The 20,602-nt window shown below is 45.6% G+C and overlaps 1 protein-coding gene across 2 annotated transcripts in view; it reads left to right on the top strand.

The window, feature by feature from the left end:
- The window catches only part of RASSF7 (Ras association domain family member 7), a 146,940-nt gene that overhangs the window by 81,018 nt on the left and 45,320 nt on the right, over positions 1-20,602 (top strand). The window contains exon 2 of one of the 2 annotated variants that reach the window (XM_078682833.1): positions 4,568-4,646. The exons of the other annotated variant lie outside the window; for it this stretch is intronic. The gene's annotated coding sequence lies outside the window, so the exon portion shown is untranslated. The remainder of the gene's footprint in view (positions 1-4,567; positions 4,647-20,602) is intronic. 2 annotated transcript variants of the gene reach the window in all.

Below are 20,602 nucleotides of genomic sequence, written 5' to 3'. Positions count from 1 at the left end.
ACACCAGGCCATCTCATTTGTGTATAGGGTGATTACGCACCTTTTTCCCTCCTTGGGCCATCCACGTGTCAGCTATACCTAGTTCCCAACAGTTAAGATCATATTTTATTCCTGATTTCTCTTACACTCCATTCCACATCTTTCTCCAATGCTGAAAAGAGACCCAAGGCCTCAATGGACCAACAGTCCGTTAATTTCACGGACCATCCGTTATTTGGATCTCACATCCGTTGTCCGTGATGATCCCTTTTACGTACGCCTTTTGTCTGTAATTTTGGGATTACAGCAAGCTGCACTTTTCCCCTGCAAAAAGCCACAGAGCTCTGCAGAACTTCCTTGAAGCCGCCTCGCACTCATCCTCTGCTCAAGAGCAGCCCCACTTCGATCTCCCGCAGGCTGCGATTTGACCCATTATCATCCTGGGTGCTGGCTTATTGTCACATACAGAATGACAGTGGGCCAGTCTGGGCAGTCACAGCATGAGATGGGCATCCTCGGTCAAGGGCAGGGCATTCTGTTTTTGTTCAGGGGCTTGTTCTGCCACACCAGGGGGGCCAAGATGGGGTGGGGAGGCGGTATTTTGAAATAGCTCGCATAGACTGGAGAGTTCTTGTGTGCTAGAATGTTTTTTGTTCTTTTTGCATTTGTTTAACCCTGGGCGTAGTTCGCGTAGTAGCGGTACGCGTAGTTACCCGAAGAGCACTTCACGCTACACGAACTGCGTAGTGCACTGTGCAAAATTCTGTTTGCACTAATTGCACAGTGCGGACAAGCATCCGGCACTGTGCAATCAGTGCAAACCGCATCTTGCACAGTGCAAGCGGTCGTTTTTTGCCGCTCGTAGATTTCTACTCGAGCGGCAGCTTTCTCAACGCGGACTGGTAGTTTCTCATTGCGAGCAGTCGCGACCATACGCGACCACTCGCAATGAGAAACCTGACCTCCCCGCGTTGAGAATCTCACCGGGAGGTTTATTAGGGCTCGCCTGCTGATGCGCTTCAGCGCATAGCTGGCGAAGCTCTATAGGGGCTTATCCAGTGTTTATCCACTGGCGATTCCACTGGCGATTCCTTCAAGTGCATGTGCTTTTTAGGTCATTGCGCTTGCGCAAGCCCTAAAAAGCGCGTGCACAATGCCACCAGCCGCCTGCCTGCCTGCCTCGCATTACCACATCAAAGGCAGCCCTCCGAGCGCATTTCTCACCCCCTAATTATTCACGGCCGGCCGGCAGGCACATCAAAGGCTGCTGCTGCCGTGACTCGCATTTCTCCTCCCTCCTCCCCTATCACTGCCCAGGCCGGCCGTACTTTCTCTTTACAAGGGCGCCCATTCCTGAATCACTTGAAATCTCTCCACATTATTTGCATTTTGTTAATTAAAAAAATTAACTTCAACACAGCGTTGCACATTTTTCTCGACTTCGGAAGGATGAGTCCCAATCTCATTTGTACAAAGTGTTGTAATGGGATTATTGGAGAGTTAGAGAAACGTGCTCACAAGTTACATTTTTATGCAAATCATCTGAGTAAATAAACAATAGCATGGTGCCGTTTGCGTCCTTGACTTGATCTGGTTTTTATTTTTATTTTGCTATTATTCTCACAAAGGCTAAGAAGGTCTGCCTACTTTAGTATTAAGTGCTATACGTCGCATAAGCAACAGCTAACCATTCACTCACCCACGCAACGCCACTCACCCATGCAACGCCACTCACCCACGCAACGCCACTCACCCACGCAACGCCACTCACCCACGCAACGCCACTCACACACGCAACGCCACTCAACCACGCAACGCCACTCACCCACGCAACGCCACTCAGCCACGCAACGCCACTCAGCCACGCAACGCCACTCAGCCACGCAACGCCACTCACACACGCAACGCCACTCACACACGCAACGCCACTCACACACGCAACGCCACTCACACACGCAACGCCACACACACACGCAACGCCACACACACACGCAACGCCACACACACACGCAACGCCACTCACACACGCAACGCCACTCACACACGCAACGCCACTCACACACGCAACGCCACTCACACACGCAACGCCACTCACACACGCAACGCCACTCACACACGCAACGCCACTCACACACGCAACGCCACTCACCCACGCAACGCCACTCACCCACGCAACGCCACTCACCCACGCAACGCCACTCACCCACGCAACGCCACTCACCCACGCAACGCCACTCACCCACGCAACGCCACTCACCCACGCAACGCCACTCACCCACGCAACGCCACTCACCCACGCAACGCCACTCACCCACGCAACGCCACACACACACGCAACGCCACACACACACGCAACGCCACACACACACGCAACGCCACACACACACGCAACGCCACACACACACGCAACGCCACTCACACACGCAACGCCACTCACACACGCAACGCCACTCACACATGCAACGCCACTCACCCACGCAACGCCACTCACCCACGCAACGCCACTCACCCACGCAACGCCACTCACCCACGCAACGCCACTCACCCACGCAACGCCACTCACCCACGCAACGCCACTCACCCACGCAACGCCACTCACCCACGCAACGCCACTCACCCACGCAACGCCACACACCCACGCAACGCCACACACCCACGCAACGCCACACACCCACGCAACGCCACACACCCACGCAACGCCACACACACACGCAACGCCACACGCAACGCCACACACACACGCAACGCCACACACACGCAACACCACACACACGCAACGCCGCTCACCCACGCAACGCCGCTCACCCACGCAACGCCGCTCACCCACGCAACGCCGCTCACCCACGCAACGCCGCTCACCCACGCAACGCCGCTCACCCACGCAACGCCGCTCACCCACGCAACGCCGCTCACCCACGCAACGCCGCTCACCCACGCAACGCCACTCACCCACGCAACGCCACTCACCCACGCAACGCCACTCACCCACGCAACGCCACTCATCCACGCAACGCCACTCATCCACGCAACGCCACTCATCCATATGCAAAACGAAAAATGTCAAACTCTTCTATTGCGAGACCTATTGCATTTTCAATGCTTGTTTCCCATGCTCGCGATTGGCACCTTGATGTTGCTGATCGCGAACGAGGAAAAAGTCTCGCCGGAATTACATTTTGATCACTCACGGTCACCAACTTGACGTTGAGGACCGCGAGCAAGCAAAAAATGACTGCTACACTACAAGTGTTTGCACTGTGCTACGTGCAATTCGCGTAGTGCGAAGTAGCGCAAACTATGCAAGCGTTGCATAGTACCTCCCCCAGCATTACATTTGTCACCCCGAGTGGGACGGGTATACTCAGACGTGAGTCCTGTGCTCTCCATGCCACTGGAGTCACGCTATCCTGGCTGAGGAGGCCTGAAAGCCCGAAACTGGTCCTAGGATGCTTGTCCAGGGAGGACCTGGCCTGGCAGTTCGGGCTGGAGTGTTCCCATAGGGTGCAGGGTCAAGACTGATGTGCATATGGCTGGGTCAAAACTGGAATGGCGTGGTGAGCAAAAAACCCAATGGATTCTGGCCCAGATCTCTGTACTGGGGTGAACGATGACATTGTTCTGCATTCTGTCCATCAATTGTTCTTATTGCAGAATGTTTTTTTTGGCACATAAAAACATTTTTTGTTTAACTTTGGTGATAAATGTATCTGTTAGAAAGATCTGAATTGTGCCTAGTCCCAGTCGGCTCAAAGTAGCGCAGAGCAATAATGTGCCTCTTGTGAAGCACAAGGTGTAACTTGCAGATCAACAAATTGTTTATGTTGATAGCTCAGTGGGTACCTGCTGTTGTCACTTAATGTCTTTAGCTACCTGCCTTTGTTTTTCCTCAATCGTTCATTATTCCATGGTTGCTTAATAGGGTTCCTTCGGATAATAACATATACTAGTTAGTAAAAGCAACCCCAACCTCCATGTAATGTTTTAAATCCTGAGTTTCTATATTTCTCCAGGCCACACACTCTTAACATATAATACCTACCAGTATGAATGACATACGACTCTTATACCTTCTAGCCCTCATTGTCTTAAGTAATATTTTCTATACATTGATTTACAAATTTAGATCAGTCATTGTCTCTGTATAATATGTGTGTGATGTAATGTATTCTGACACCCTGCTCTACATACTTGGGATGAGTAGCTCTATAAAAGAAATTAAATACACAAGAGAGAAGATCTATGTGAAGATGAGGGGCACCATTGGAGAGTGGTAGATAGGTTGGACTTATCTGACCGGGCATCAGGCGTTTCCCCGGGAGACTGGAAGTGTGAGGAGGCCGCTTTTGTTAGTGGGAACCGGTTTTGTAGCCGTGCAGCAGTAAAAGCACTGCAGTTTTCCGGCAATAATAAAAGTGTCAAGTTAACATTTGTTATTAATGTAACTGCTGGAGAAAGATGGGAGTTTTGTTTAGTGGCAGTTCTGTTTCATCTAAGGTTGCTCAGAGGGATAATATGCCTGCTGCAAAGAATGTGTACCATGCATATCAAGGAACTTTTTTCTCACCGAGATTCTTTTGTTACTATGCAGTTCCTAATTTACATTCGTAATCTAGCACAGTGAGCTATAAACTGCCAACAGAGAGCTGCATGAAAACTGCATGTTACCGGTAAGAAAGTTATTCTTCCCAGTCTTTCATTATCCTGATGTTACTAAAAATGTTTTGTTTGGGTAGAAATAAATTCTTATGATTAAAGTCAATCCTAACCTCTGTGTTATGAATCCTGAGTTTGTCCTTCTTCAGGCCAAGTACTCTTAAAAAATGCCTGCCAGTATTGGTTAACTGTGCATCCTACACCTTGTAGTACCCTTTGCCTTATGTAACATTTTCTATACTTGTGTGTGTGTGTTTTATGTAAAGTGCTGCAACACCTTATACTGGTATGAGAAGGGCTATAAAACAAAAAAACATGTGAGAGAGGGACTATGGAGAGATGAGAGGAATGGTTTGTATTAGTAAGGGAATCATTAAAGAGCCCCAGCAAAGATTTTTGTATCTGGGTGCACAGTAAGGTCATCATTTACAATGCTTTAGAAGCTAATCCAGTTGAATATATAATGACAAATGTGTTGTAGAATGCACCATGCCTTTCCCAAATTTTCTTGGGGGTGCAAAAACAGACTGTAAGCTGTCATTTGTTTTTTAACACACTACAACTTTTAAATACCTGTAAATGAACTGTACACATGTTTCAAAAGATATCAGCAGTTAGGAAAGCACAAATGGACCACTTTTTGTAATTTAGAAGTGTGTTGGAAACAGTTTCAATAGGATCAAAACAATCAAGACACTTTACTTGTTGATTTTCAAATTCTACACATTTGCTGAAACTGCATTTCCACACAGTATCATTTGTACGCTATGTAGTTTTATCAGTAACACTGCATGTTGGAATTTTGCTTCCATTTCAATAGAAAATGTTCTGTGTTTAAAAGACAGTGCCTCCTTCTGACCTACAATTAGGGCTACTGGAATTATGCGATTGTGTGGCCAAGGCGATTTTTGCATAATTGTAGATTTGCCGCTTTTGTCATATAATCCATCCTCTTTAGCATAATCTGCAGTGTGGCTACTGCGATTTTTGCATAATTATAGATTTGCCTCATTTGCCATATAATACATCCTCTTCTGCATAATCCCCAGATTTTAACAAAAAAATGTTTTGTTTCTAGCTCAAACGGTTCAGCAGTTACTAAAAATGCAGCAACCTGTGTAGCCGCGCAGTGGAAGGCCTTTTGCACAGCTGGACTGGTCACTTTTCTGTTACTTATTGCTATATTTGAGTGTTAAAGTCATTATTAATGAGGTGTAACCTATGCCCAGACAGTATTTTCAAGTTTAAAAATGACAAAATAATGAAGTCGTACTTTTACAAAAATGTGCTGCATTATGCCGCATAATTTGCCTTTTCTGGCTGCAAAATGTACTCAACCCTGACGCATAATTTGACCCTCCCCTGTTGCATAAATCCAGTGGCCCTGCCTACAATAGTGCTTCAACAACATACAGTTTCTAGTCTGTAGCACACTTCTGTGCATCAAGGAGAATCTAAAGCATACAGCTCACAGAAATGAAACAGCCCAATCGGTATCCCATTTACCATATTCCGGTAAAATTAGGAGGACTGACATACGGCTAGCAAGGGCATGATATAGTGTCAACTCCTATCTAACCGTTCTGGCCCACAATAATACCATAACAATCAGCAGTGTGCAGCCAATTATAGCTCCTGCAGGCTGGTTAATAACTCCCTTTTCCTGCCTACTCGTACCTTCACACAAGACCTGTCTGCTATGGGTTTTATCCATCACTCAGTACTGTACCAGCCCCTAAACCAGTCCTCATCAGCTGAACAGACATGAAATACCTGAAGCGATCTGACACATAAAACTACACTCTAGGCGAGCACTGTAGGTCCCAATTAGCCTCATTCTATGCGTGCTGCTTTACATCTCACAATGGCACTCAGATATGAGATGCTAGTAACAAAGTCCATCAGAGCAGATCTTTCCAACCACTTCTCGCACCAAACATGCCTGCTAAGGACCATGAACTGTAAACAAAATATCAGACTGTACAATCCAGTGCAGTACCCATATAAATAGATTAGGATCATACGAAATACCACAAAAAGACCTGCACAGTTGCTCAAAGCTGCATGCATACCGAAAAACTGTGACGTGCATTATTGTCTCAACCTAATCTAAACATATTTTGACTTTTACTTTTGTTGGTTGTCTATTTACCTATTTATGTACTATTGTGTGACCTGCTCTGATGTGTCTGTAATACTTACCTTTGGCTTGAATTTTGACACTTTGTCCTGAATTTTTACACTCACCATCATGAATTTGCACCCAGGCCAGTTGGTCACCTTACCAGGTTCTGCAGCCGTTCGATAAGCATGGTACAGACACACAGTTGGCATGGGTATTGGATTATTGCTCAAACAGCACATGCATGTAACTGGCGAACAACTGGATACTCTCTTCAGCAGAAATTATATATCTGCTCTTCATGTGATCCCTGTGATGGGTAGGTGCATTAGTGGCCTACAGAGGGCGTGCCGCTCTCCGCTTCAGCATAAGTGTTGTGCAGGCCTGCTGAGCTCCAAGGCAAAGCTGATGCAATTGCCTTATCCATTCCTATTAGAATATCACATCTCTGATTTATCTAATGAACTTTCTAGTGAGTTCTGGCTACATTTTTGGCGTGCTTTCACGTGCTTAATTTGGAACAGAGTAAAAGATTTTTTAAGTCAAAAGTGAATTAAGGAGGGAATATCCTAGGATACTGGCTGGCAGTGGAGCACCAGGGCTACATATTAGTTTTACTGCACACCATGATGAGAACTCATTGAACCTTTGCAGTTTACATGCAGTATGCAAACATCCTCATTGATGAATAGTGTCACCTCATCGGAACTCCTTTTCTTCTCAATGGATGGGCGGGGACATTTTTTTAACTCTGGTATCTGCCACATTTTTTGTTTGCTTCTTTGTTTTTTCTGAAGCACCTAACTTTGCCTCACTTCATAATGAATTTCTTCTGTCTGTGAGACCCCCTTCCTCAGATCCCATTACTGAGCCTTTGAGCCCTCCCTGCACCTGTCCAGTCGTTTTCTTCTTCTTGGTGAGTGCTGGTCTATAGCATTACCTCTGCAGCTCTTTGAAGTTGCCATTGTGTGCAGGAGGGGTTGAGGGCAGATGGCACCGGCTGCCGGTGTCAGCGGCATGATGTTGGCCTAGTCTCCACATGCGTGTGCCTCAGGGGATGTCTCATTTCCGACCACTTGCGGTCTGTCTGGACCACAGCAGCTCCTCTTACCGATCTGTCATGGGACTGCCAAGAAGGGTGGTGGTAGGAAACTGAAGAGGTGAGTGGCCGTGGTTCTTCGGAGACCCGGGCCTCCTACCTGCCACAATGGAAGAAGAATAGGCCCAAGCAAGCCCTCCAGGTCTACTACATGTGCAAGGTCTCCCCCTTAGGAAGAAGGCATGGCCAACCCAACATCTATGTATCAGCTTCATATCAGTGAGTAACTAGCGATGCAGAATCCCTCAGCCGTGCGTTGTACCACCCTGCTGCCTGTAACACAAGTGAACTATGACCTGAGTTCGCTGTTCTCGTAGGGTGACTAAAGCACGTATTCGTCTGCTTCGCAGAAATAAACAAAAGAAGTATGGTGTCCTTGCCCGCAGGCTCGGCTCCCCTGGAGCTTGGGTTACCGGCTGTGGACGTGTGCTGAGCCTGACACTCGAGCCCGGAGCGCGCCCGTCGGCGCCTCTTTCAAGGATGCAGCGCGCCCAGTGCCTTGGAGACCGAGCAGCAGTTGGCAAGCACAGGCCGTGGGCCCAGTGAAGCATGCCTGGATGCCAGCACCTGATCCCACCGCTCCTCCGACGCTTCCTGCTCTGCGAAGGCCGCCCTTCGGTTCTGCCCAGGGTTGGGGAGCAGCGTGGCCAGGCCTGAACCCCTCACTGCGCTAGCGCGCTGTCTAAGAACGTCCGCGTTTTACATAAAATGCGCTTCGCACTGTCAAATCCCTCCTGTCTCCGTATATGACGTGCGTGCTGCGTCGCCACTTATATTTATTTTATGCGTTTTTATATAGCGTGGCCCTTACCGAAGGTGTCAGAGCGCTTCACAATAGGAACAGTAATGATACACGAGGAGAAAATTACAAGTGAACACATTACAAAAGCAAATGTAAAATTACATGAGGCAAAAGTGACAATTGTGAGCAAACATAATACAAGAGGTATCAAACGGTACATTACGCCCTCGCCTTACGTACTCGCAGGTCAGACCACGGCGCGAGGTCTGCTAAGGCCAGGCCTGATCCCACCTCTCCCCGCAAGTGCTTTGTACACTCCAAGGTCAAGCCCTCATAATAGGAAGAGGATGTTTTCTCGCCCCCCTCTGACCCCTGCCACTTGGGTCTTGTTTTCACTGCCTGGTTTAACGTGCCTGTCAGACGCTCCCTGAACAAAGGCCTGCCCCAGGCCGTGTTATGCACACCTTTCCAGGTATAGGACACGGCGCATCTGTGTCTGAGAACTCTTGCCTGTCGAAACGTCACTGCAAAAACCTGCTTGCTTTCTGCTGGGTGTGTCCTTGAAACCATGCCCTACCACACATCCACTCAACAGCTACACTTAATAGTCATCTATGCTTGTAAAGCACAAACAAATCACCCCTTAAGGTTTCAAGGCGCTAGGGCCAGAGGCGGGGAGATTAAGTGAGTCACACGAAATTGAACTGTCGCCAACGTGGGGGATCGAACCGTGAACCCCCACGCTCCAGAGTCGGCAGCTCCGGCCGCTGCGCCACACCTCTCCCACTTGGGTTTTTAATGGCCGGTTACTTACCGGTAATATTAAATGCTTAGAGTTTTACTCTTCTCCCTCACAGTCCTTACATGCTGAGCGTTAGCTGCTCCCACCAGATAAGTCACCAAGCTTAACGAATATAGTTTCTCATCCTCCCATCGGGCCCCCAGCATACATCCTGTCACCTGGTACAAATGCCTGGGGCACCCATATCACATCCTGTAATACCCTAGTAAAGTGAATTCAACACTTGTATATAAGAGGGTTTGGGAGGGATGGGAATCCTGGACTGTGGCAGGAAAGAGTAGAAATCGGATTGATAAAGGTTAAAGTAAGTAACCAGGTAGCAGTTAACCGTTTCAAGCCCTGAATTGCCAAACCAAAGGTCACAAAAATACATCTGTTTTTCCGAAAGCTTTTGATTTTTCAAATAAACCCTCAGTGCCCTACCTACATTAACAAATGAAGAGCCTTTTCCTCTGCTGACTGAGGAGAAAGGTACAATACCGGCAGAACAAAATCTTCTAATCAGTGAAAGGAAGAAACCACCTTTTTGACAAATTGAGGAGCAGGACGCAGTAATCTACCCTATCTGGGGAAAAAAACCTCCAAAAAGTGTTCTAATGGTAGTAAACCAGCCAACTCAACTACCCTTCTATCAGATGTAACTGCTCCCAAAAACACCACTTAGAATGTAAACAACATAAGCTTTGATTGCTCTTTTTGACTCAAAAGGGTGTCTCTGCAGCTTGCAAAGAACTAATGGCATGTCCCAAGAAGGTAAGTTAATACGAAAGAGTAGCTTTTTGAAAAGAAAAGATTTCAGCAACCTAGCCTGTAAGGACAACTTTCCCTCAAATTGTGGATCTCTAAAGGCCCTCACCAGAGCCCACTGATACCTAAATATAGATGCTTACAAACCCATGTCAAACCTTTCTTTCAAGAAGTACAGAATCAACATTGGCTCGACTAATAATACTGAAGATTGTCAATTAACACACAGTTAGTTAAATTACTGCCAATGCTGTGAAATTTAACGGTAGACAGTTGTCTAGACCAGGCCTCCAAATTCAACTCTTCAAATTCCAAGCCCTCAATCTTAGTCTCCGCAGGGTTGGCCAGGACAACTGCTGGCCCTTCAGAGGATAAGGACATAATGGTTTGATTCATGAGGGAGTGAAAGCTGTTTGTAAAAGTAGAGCGTACCTGGGTCCACATTGGAAATATCAGCAGAACATTTACTTTGTCATCCTTCACATTCGACAAGGCACTCTGAATTAGGGGAAATGCATAAATAAGTTTTCCTGGTCAAGGAAAGGACATTGCATCGATTCTCCCTGGCTGCTGAAAAGCCGTAACTGTGCAGCACTTTGGGAGGAGGTTCTCTGAAGAAGCAAAGAGATGCACCACTAGGAGGCCAAACCTCTTCATCAATTGATGAAACATCTGACTCGTTAACAGTTGTGTCATTGTCATTGACAGGGAAACCCTTGCTGAGGTGATGTACTGCAGAGTTCTCTTTTGCAGACAGGAAGCGGGTTGCACAAAGAACTCTGAAGGAAGTGTTTGAAGTCTATTCGGAACCCATCTCTGAAAATCTGAAGAACCCAATGGTCTTGGTCTGTAGAATCCCATTTGTCTACATAGTATTTCAGTCTTCCCCTTACTGGAAGATCTACTTGAACCTTCCTGTAGTCAGGCCTTTGGATTGCCGGACCCGGATTTGCTGCTCCAGGTTGCTGATTCCTGTACTTGTCGAAATAGACACATCCGGCCAAACCCTCTTCTCTGAAAGGGCTAAGCACCTCGTCTGGCCTGAAACGATTGGTAAAAGGCTCTCTTGAAGCCTGAATTCCTCCTTCTAGAGGCCTTCTAAACTGGGGCCAACAATTGTTTGTCTTCTGCAGAATTCTTGATCATAGTGTCCAATTGATTCCCAAATAATTTTGGACCTGAAAAGGAAATCTTCATAATCAGATTTTTCTGGCCCTCATCAACCGTCCAAGACCGCATCCTCAGCTGACATTGAACCTCAAAGGAGGCTCCAGCCACTGAAGATGTAGTATTTAGGAAATCATAAGAAACATCTGATAGAAACCTTACTTGTTGTTCAGTTAATGACAGGGTTGAAGCTATTTCAGGCCCCTGATCCAACAGCTACGCAAGAGACAGTTGAATTGAGCAGTATAAATGCCCTAGGCTGCCACTCTCATAAAAAAACCTTCCACTCCATGTGATCTCTTTAGTGTGGTTTCCACCCTCTTATCAATTGGATCTGAAGATGATACATCTTCTGAAATAATTGCCCCCTGGGTCACCAGTCCTGTCATCAGAGTATCTACTTGAACCACTGAAGGACATTTCTCTGAAACCCCCAGAATGGGTATCACTTATTAAAATAACAAGGAAATGTATGCCGGTCCACTACTTTTCATTCTGCCTCATAGACCTTCTTGACTGCTACATTTAAACGCAGTATCCAGGCTCTTTTTTTTGTGCTAATGATAAAAATATCTTCAGACTGATCAGAAATAGGGGGTTCAGGAAAGGCCACTTTCAACCTTATGTGGTGCAACGTTTCTTTGGACTTTTGACCTCCTCCTCCTCATCATTATGGTTATCAGGATCCCTACGTGGTCTTTTAGTAGAGGGATTCCTTCATCTAGCCTTCAAGTAGCAGCTTCTGTTTACTGAATCATGACCTTTAAGTCAGCGGTGGAAGTAAGGCAAACACAGGTTCCTTAATAGATGCAACTGATCCACATTATGAGCCTTGCTGCCGCTCTCTGTTTCAATACTGAGAACGGCACCCTGACCGCCGGTTATTTTAAGCGTTTGTGTTAGTGTACCTACAATTTAAATCTGCTCACCACCAATGCAATAGTAAATATTTTTGCCTCACACCGTTTTCTCTGACCCCACTACAGCTGAGGCTCTTGCAAGCGGTGAAGCATAGTGCACGAACCTGCCCCACATGACCTCCACAGTAGCACAGTACAACAAATAAAAAATGAAAAGGAACAAAACTCACCTGCGGCCTGGTGACTCACCCACAGAAAAAAAATACAGGATGTTAGGTGGTGCCCCAGGCTTATGTACAAGGTGACAGAATGTATGCTGATGGCCATATTTGGGGGGGGGGGGGCTATATTCTGTAAGCTTAGGGTTTTATCTGGTAGAAGGCGCTGACACACAATATATGAGGACTACGGACGAGGAAGAGGGACGAGAAGGTAATTCCCCCCGCCACAGCACAGGGCTTGGGAGGAAAAAGGCACGTTTCAAGGCATAGGGTACTGAATATCATTGAACATAGACATTTTCATGATCAAACCTAATCAAAATCAATTTAACATCAGATCACAATGACATCAATTAATTAGAATTCCAATAAACATAAAAAAGGCACCCTTGCTTGCGAGGCCACTACAAGACCACACAAATTGTACTAAGGTTTGATAACTTATTGATGCAGGGGCTTGCCAAACGTCTCTTGACTTCTTTGGTCCTACAGTGGTCCTACATTGATGGGTCTGATCTAGCAGGTAGGGGTTACTCGGAGGTAGTGGAACAGCATATTTCTTTATAATACTGTTAAAAAGATTGGATAGTAAAAATAAATCACAACAGGGCGAACAAGAAGTCCCTAGTATTAAAAGTTTGCAGAGATACAATAGTTAAAAATCACACATGTTGCCTATATTTGCATGAGTTTTTTTTATGTGGGTTGAGCTCCGCAAACCCTGTGGTTTCAGGAAACGGTATTCTTTTTATGAACCATCACTTCATGAACCATGCAGTCTAGCACAAACATTCTTAATGCCTAGTAGCGATTCCAAAGTAGCTCGGGAGGGTTAGCTAATGCAAAGTCTGTTGGGGCAAATTCAATCACGGTCCATTAAACTATGATTTAGCAAGACTTGGTGGCACATTTTTTTTTGTTGCTCTTGGCTGTTGCAATGTGTCCAATATCTATGGTGTGCCAAAGCCTCCCCTGGGTTCAAGTTGCCAGTTGCGGCTACCAGATGGCCAAAAAGGGCAATTTTTTTTTACGGAGTTTTATATAGCACAAACTTGATCGGAAGGTGTCTGGTATCAGAGCGCATTACACGAGCACCAGTTGTGTTAGATGAGGACACACTCATTTTTGTTAGGCATGGGGAGATTAAGTGATTTGCCCAGAACCACAGGATGTTGTGCGTCCTTGCAGAGACTCGAACCCGGTTGCCCAGATTTGAGGTCGACAGGCCTAGCCGTTAGGCCAACTCCTCTATCTCAAAACTGATTGGTCCATGTCTGCAGCGTCTATGGGATGATTTGATCTCATGGTCAGGGCTTTATGTACAGGGCCGCCTTCATGGGCCTTTATCACACAACTAACCCAAGGCAGTCAGGATTACTCAATGCCCAAAGTGTTCCAGCAGCCCGAGTTAAGGATTATGGCTTTCGAAGAACCTTTAGGTTGCAATATCTCAAGCTATGGTTCTGGTTAGTGTAAGGGATTGGGTTGAGCCACAACCCACCTAAAGGAATTTTCACAACCTTTGTCAGGGCGAGCCCCCAAAATCACTAAATTAACCTGAGCTCCACCCCCTGGCACAGTGCAGACAGGCTTAACTTGGGGCAAAGAGTAAAGTATTTATGCAGTACCAAAACCGAAATAATATCAAAATACAAAACAATAAAAATTCCAAACCATATTTGAAAAATAGAGGAAAATGTAATTAAACAAAATGACACCTAAACAGCAAATATCCAATAAGAGTGATCTAAAGTTTAAGTAGGAATCGAACTGATCAGCTATGCTGATGATACTCAGCTCGTGGTCTCTCTTAACCAGGCCGATCTGTCTCACACGAGTCTGAGCAACTGTCTTGAAGAGGTATCAAAGTGGATGGGCCTGTCTCAGTTAAAACGTAATAATCAAAAGACTGAACTGATGCTACTGGGCAGGTAGGCATCATTCAACTCCCCCACGCTATGGCCCCCCTCTATGGGCGCTAGTCCAACCCCAAAAAACGTGATCAAGAGTCTGGGCTTCTGGCTTGATGATGATGATCTTACGTTTAAAGTACAAGCCAGAAAAACCGCGGCCACCTGTTTTGGTTTGCTTAAATCTATACGTAAAATCCTCCCTCAACTTCCTGACAAAGCCAAAAAAATACTGGTTCAAGCCACGATCCTGTCCAGGCTGGATTACGGCAACGCGCTCTACCTGGGAGCCTCGGTCTCTGTAGTCCAGAAACTACAGGTGGTGCAGAACTCTGCCGCTAGACTGCTGACGAGCACTAACCATCGCTCCTCAGCCAAGCCAGCGCTGAAATCACTCCACTGGCTGCCTATAAAAGAATGGGTACACTTCAAAGGCCTCTGCATTGCCCATAAAAATCTACAGGGCAAAGGCCCCCCCATACTGGCCAAGTTGATCAATCCACACAAAACTTTGAGAAACCTCTGTTCCAACGACCTCAACCTGGCACGAGTAAGCAGAATCAATAAGGCTCGTACGGGTGGTCGCCTTTTTTCCTACAACACCTCAAAGTTGTGGAACTCCCTGCCCCCCCTCTTCGTCAGGAGCCCAATTATCTCTCTTTTCGTAAGAAAATAAAAACTTGGCTCTTCCCTACAAACTAACGATTCTGACCTCGTCCACTTCGGCCCTTTTCCCTGTTGTAGCTTCAAGCGCTGGGATGCCTCCGGGTAGCCATGCGCTATAAAAGAGTTATTTCATTCATTCATTCAAGAAGCATAAAATGTTGAGGCTAGTCATTGGTTGCAGTTGACCAAGAAATAGGTGCAACTTGACGCTGATTGCGATGGAGTGAAGGTTTGATACACCAACCAGGCTCATCCTGGTAAAAATTTTTAACTTCTGATATTAGTCCTTTAAGTCCCAATCCACCACAGGAGAACACTTCTAAGGTCTCCTTGGACCTCTGAGAAGGCACTTAGAGACTCATGAGTGTCAGGTGGAGGCCAACAGCAGGGTGCAGTCCAGTTGCCACTGGTCAGCTGAGCAGTTGCAGGAGAGGCCACTTACAGCTTGATGTATACCTGTAACTTGAACAGGAGGTCAACCTTATGACCCTCTGAGCCAATTCTTTGTCCTGGGTACAAGAGGCAACCAGTACAATTCTTCAGGTCACCTCTCTGGTCACAGATAGCAGGTCCAGTCCTCTTCTCTTCATGTTCAAAAGTGTTCTGGAGTGGGTGCCTGGAGGTACCACGTTTATATCTGCACAAACTAGTGGGTGGGAATAATACCTGGGCATGATCTAACAAATTGGGATAAAGTTCATGGAGCCTTCTCACTTTGGGCATTTTAAAGATCGTGAAAGACTTCTGCCACTCTAAACATGGGTTCTGACGGCTGGGGTGAGTGTGGGGAATGTACTCTGGTAATCCTAGCTCCCTCCTACATTTTATAAAACATTCTAATTTGGGACAGTCCCTGTACCCACGATAAACCTAGAGACTGAGGTTTAGTACAACAAAAGTAAGGTTTTCAGCAACAAGACAGTGGCTATACAAGAATTATTTTGACATCCTCTTCCCCTTCCTTTCAAGTGTGCATCAAGGAGATCTATGTATACTCAGCAAGGTTTTACATTCATGCAGGATTTGACACTGTAAAGTTAAAAAGATTGCTCACAGCTCCACACTGCATATTCTGTCAGGTTCATAAGGGTAATTTCTGCCGATTCAGATCAGCCTGTTTGCTTCTGGAAGTCACTTCACACCTTTTTCACATCTATTCAGATGCTTGTTATTGGATGGCAGAAGTGGGAGAGGAAATGCAAAGTTAGCCTCCAGGAAGTTCATGCAGGGAAAAGCTAACCTTCTAAAAGTTACTTTTTAAAAATATTTCTTCTAAAATCTAACTTCAACATTGAATTGTATTTTTGATCAGTATTAGAAAAAAGTTGTTTAATTATGTCTCTGTCTAGTCCAATTCCCAAGATACAGTGTTAGGATTTTTAATCTGTACACTGGTTTTCGGCATAAAACAGCTAGGCCTCCCAGAGTGAAAAATAGCTTTTGGGTGCTAGTGACTGTACGGACATGTTAACATCCTACTTTTCAGTACTATGCATCCTGTCTTGTAGGGTGATTTTTTTTTTAAGTTTGATTTTATTGAAGGGTGATTTTTTTAATATTTAAAAGGGAGGTTTTGACCTGTCAAATGGGTTTTCTTTGAAATGTTAAGTTAGTAATGTGTAAAGCGCCTGGTTGCTCGCCGTGCTAGGTTTTCTCCTAAAGCAATCGGATCAAAGTGTTCAGAGAGCAGGCACAGTAGTTAGATGAACAAAAATTGCCTGAAGAACAAGGTATTTAAATTTCTACGAAACAACATTTCTGAAGGCTGCATTCTAAGATTCAAAGGGAGGAGGTTCCACATCTTTTGTCGAATTACAGTGTTTAAACTGCCACATGCAGGCTACAGTGGTAGCCATGTTTTACACGGTCACTGTAGTGGATAGCAAAGTAGGTGCTGTAGTCCACTAGTGGCATCTAACTTCCAGGCCGTGGGTACATTTTGTACCTTAGATTAGGGATTTATATGCAAGTTAAGTATACAAGTTAGAAATATGGTAATTTGTCTATGCTTAAAGGGGGAGCAAAGGCACTTTACTGCTGGTTTGCAGGGGTAAAGTGTACAGAGTTCTAAAGACAGGACAAATATAGGGTTAAGTCAAAGGTGAAAAATAAGGTGTGATGTGCTGAAAAGGAAGATTTCCTACAGCTAGAAAACGTTTGGTAGGAGGGTCGTGGTTTTCTGGGTGCACCTTTTACCTTTTTGATGAAATCTTTGGGTTTGTAGAGACAAGTGGAATTGAGTCACCTGAATGAGCCAACAAAGTTCACAACTCACTCTTGTTATGTTACGAGTTGCTTATAAAGCGCATGTACACCCAGGGGTTTCATGGTGCTGCGAGGGACATACTGTGAACAGAGGGAGACTATACATGCGCACTTATAAACAGCCGCGTTTTGAGCGATTTCCTAAATTTAAGTAAATCTGTACAGGAGCGAATCTCCAGAGGAAATGAATTCCAGAGTCTAGTGGCCAGGTATGCAAACCGTCGTCCACCCTGTCGTTTCCGTTTACAGGCAGGAGTAGTCAGTAACTGAAAATGCATTGAGCGGAGGCTACGGGAAGGAGTATACCTATTTAGAAGAGTATTGATTGAATATAGGGCTCTTGCCATAGAATGATTTAAGGACCAGACAACCCGCCTTGAATTCTGTCCTTTGGGGTATCAGGAGCCAGTGTAGTTTTTTAAACAGTGGTTTGGCCGATTGCTAACTGGGTTGTTGATGGATCAGCCTGGCTGCCTGATTCTGGACCATTTGAAGCCTCCTAATAAGAAAAAGAGGCCGCCCAAGGTAGATTGAATTAGCATAGTCCAGGTGCGATAGTACCAATGCCACAGTCACCTGAACTAGCGCTGCATGGGTAAGCATGCGGCTGATTTTCCTAATCCTTCGTAATTGATGAAAGCATTTGGAGACCACTGAACCTACTTGGTTTTTTAATGATAAGTCATTATCTATAATGACCCCAAGGCTCTTTACTGAGGTAGAAGGTACTGGTGGGGATCTAGATCAGTCGGCCAGTACTGTGGTCCCCAGAAGATCTTACTTTTGCCTGTCAGTAGTAGTTCTGTCTTACTAGGGTTGAGCTTTAGATGATTTTGATCCATTCATTGACGGATGGATAGCATGGTGGTCTGGAATTCAACCACTGACTTAGGGGAATTGTCAATAGTGAAGGTTAGCTGAAGGTCGTCTGCATAATTGAAAGTCGTTACGTTCATTTCCTTCAGTGTACGAATCAGAGGAAGATGGTATAGATTAAACAGATGGGGTAAAAGCAAGGAGCCTTGTGGAACCCTGTATGATATAGTTAGCTTGGGGGCTGTAAATTAGGCCAGTCGTACAGATTGAGTACGATCTTTGAGAAATGAACTGATCCATTTTAAAGCCAGTCCCTGTAAGAGAAGAGTCCTGTAATACAGTACTACAAGAATTTAATGACAAGTGACCAATGGATGTCTTCACCCAGGGGTAAAGTAAAATGAATGCACTCTTGCTATGCCAATTTCCAATAACCAGGCAATTTTCCAACAGTTAGACCAGGGAGTTACTATTTGAGCAAAACATGTCGACCACGTTTTTTAGGTCATGCTTAGAGCCAGCGCACATGCGCTGCTCTGCAAGACTTGTAGTGGAGTAGGGAATATAAGCCCCACCCACTCTGCCCATATTTGCCATATGCTTTTGTCATTTTCCGTCCTAAATGCAGGCTGCTGATTCGTAAATAGGCTTATTAGTCCCTCCTTAGTACTGCCTCCTCTTCATTCGTCACCTCCCACGGCGACTGGCCCTTTTACATTGTTTGTTACACTGTACCCACTGTACCTGTTATTTAGTCTTGAAGCACTATTTTCTCTATCCAGTTTCTATTTCTACAGGCACAAGGTGCTTTGGTGCCTTCTTTATAACCATGCCCTCCCTCCCGTTATCTGTGCCTTTTTTACCCCTCGCCCTCCATCCCGTTGTCTGTGCCTTCTCCCCTCCACACCCCTTCCGCCCTCCCTCCTGGTGTCTGTGATGCCTAACATTTGCAATGCAACAGGTCTCGCATTTAACAAGAGTTTGAGCAATTGGCATTGTAAATAACAATGGATTTTGTTTGTTTTGGATTTTAAAACATAAATAAAACACATTGCCATTTACAATACCAATAGCTTAAACTGGCGTAAATGTGAGACCTATTGTATTGCAAATGCTTGTTTATTCTTATCATTGAAGAAAAGGCAAGTCTACATGTATGTACAAAACATTACACAAAGGAAGAAGGGAGACTCCTGTTATTTGGTTTTGGATGTGCTCATGGCATCATATATTTGGTTATGGCGATTTATACAATACAGTTATATCAGCACTGTGGGCATAAATTGCAGAGGCAACCCAAAAAGGCAATAGGTGCACATTGTGCTTTATGACAGGAAAAGTGACGGCGCAAGTGACACGTGGTGAAGAACAGCGATAGGCGCAAGGTGACAATCTGAAGAAGGATATATACAGAGTTTTGGTTCAGCTTTAAAAGTATGAGACATTGATTTGTTTTGTTCAAGATATTTCAGTGAACCATAGAGATATGTGCACCGTGAATTATGCTGAAAGTTGGGTGATGGCGTTTCGATCCTATTGAGTCAGAATAATCTTCATGACCAAGTTGCCGATTGACGGGTGCTGTATGTCAGTTGGAGCGAGTGAGCGGTGTGAAGGCGGTCATTGGTCACTTGAACAACACCACACACTACCGTTGCGGCCCGGGGCTTATACCTGCACACCCCGCAAACTCCGGATTTCTTCCTCAATCAACACATCGATCCCCAATTCCGCGTGGCACTGTGTTTGGCACTGATCGCCACGCACACTCTGGCTGGCTTCACTCTGCGCCGCCCAATTGGTTTCTTCCTTGGATAGCTGAAATCCCCCTGTGAATTGGCCCTTTAGTGGTTTGGGGCTCCGACCACTCCGCCTGCACATCGCTCACTCGTTCCAACTGACAGACACACCCGTCAATCGGCAATCCGGTCCTGAAGATCCTGACACAATAGGATTGAAATGCCATCAACCATGCATGCTACTCGACTAGGGCCACACTGCAGCCCTCATCCTACTAGACCTCTCTGCAGCCTGCTACACCGTCTCACACCGCACTCTCGCAACCAGACTCTATGACGCTGGAATACGAGGAACCGCCCTCGACTGGATCTGTTCCTTTTTCTCCTGCAGAACCCAAAGGATCAGACTTCCTCCCTTCCTCTCTGAACCCACCTAGACCAACTCTCATCACTATGATAAACAATATTTTGCTTGTGCATATCCACCTAAAAAAAAAGTATACCATTTGAGTACCAGAACTGGTAGGCTAATTCCTTGTCTATTTCTGCTTTTATTTTATGTTTTAAACAAATAATTGCAATAGGTCGCGCAAATATATGCATGACTCCTTTAGAATGTGGCATTCTTACTTTCTATTAATATTACACTTTTAATGACAACTGCATATGTTTTCCAAAATATAACGTAAAAAAATCCTTGACAGCCAAGGCTAGATAAAATGCCTTTGACAGTGCTTTTCTTCAGCACAGGGAGAAAGGGGCTCTTTACAAAGCTCGTTTACTGTCTGACAGACTATTTCCTACGTGATTGAAA

Source organism: Lissotriton helveticus, chromosome 3_1, assembly GCF_964261635.1.
Source record: "Lissotriton helveticus chromosome 3_1, aLisHel1.1, whole genome shotgun sequence".
NCBI classification, from domain to species: Eukaryota; Metazoa; Chordata; class Amphibia; order Caudata; family Salamandridae; genus Lissotriton; species Lissotriton helveticus.
Note: the sequence above shows the minus strand (reverse complement) of the source record. Positions and strands in the feature narration are given on the sequence as shown.